The sequence below is a fragment of the Salvelinus namaycush genome, unplaced genomic scaffold (assembly GCF_016432855.1).
Source record: "Salvelinus namaycush isolate Seneca unplaced genomic scaffold, SaNama_1.0 Scaffold1502, whole genome shotgun sequence".
In the NCBI taxonomy this organism is placed as follows: domain Eukaryota; kingdom Metazoa; phylum Chordata; class Actinopteri; order Salmoniformes; family Salmonidae; genus Salvelinus; species Salvelinus namaycush.
Window position 1 is genome coordinate 20,001 of NW_024058234.1, and position 823 is coordinate 20,823.

The following is an 823-nucleotide window of genomic DNA, read 5'->3' on the forward strand; positions in this document are numbered from 1 at the left end:
TATAGCCCTGGAGGTCCGTATCTCCAGGGGGTAAGCTGTACTCTCACGTCCGGAGACATGCATGTTCCCCGGATAGTGAGTGAAGGCCTATAGCCCTGGAGGTCCGTATCTCCAGGGGGTAAGCTGTACTCTCACGTCCGGAGACATGCATGTTCCCCGGATAGTGAGTGAAGGCCTATAGCCCTGGAGGTCCGTATCTCCAGGGGGTAAGCTGTACTCTCACGTCCGGAGACATGCATGTTCCCCGGATAGTGAGTGAAGGCCTATAGCCCTGGAGGTCCGTATCTCCAGGGGGTAAGCTGTACTCTCACGTCCGGAGACATGCATGTTCCCCGGATAGTGAGTGAAGGCCTATAGCCCTGGAGGTCCGTATCTCCAGGGGGTAAGCTGTACTCTCACGTCCGTAGACATGTATGTTGACCCGGATAGTGAGTGAAGGCCTATAGCCCTGGAGGTCCGTATCTCCAGGGGGTAAGCTGTACTCTCACGTCCGGAGACATGCATGTTCCCCGGATAGTGAGTGAAGGCCTATAGCCCTGGAGGTCCGTATCTCCAGGGGGTAAGCTGTACTCTCACGTCCGGAGACATGCATGTTCCCCGGATAGTGAGTGAAGGCCTATAGCCCTGGAGGTCCGTATCTCCAGGGGGTAAGCTGTACTCTCACGTCCGGAGACATGCATGTTCCCCGGATAGTGAGTGAAGGCCTATAGCCCTGGAGGTCCGTATCTCCAGGGGGTAAGCTGTACTCTCACGTCCGTAGACATGCATGTTCCCCGGATAGTGAGTGAAGGCCTATAGCCCTGGAGGTCCGTATCTCCAGGGG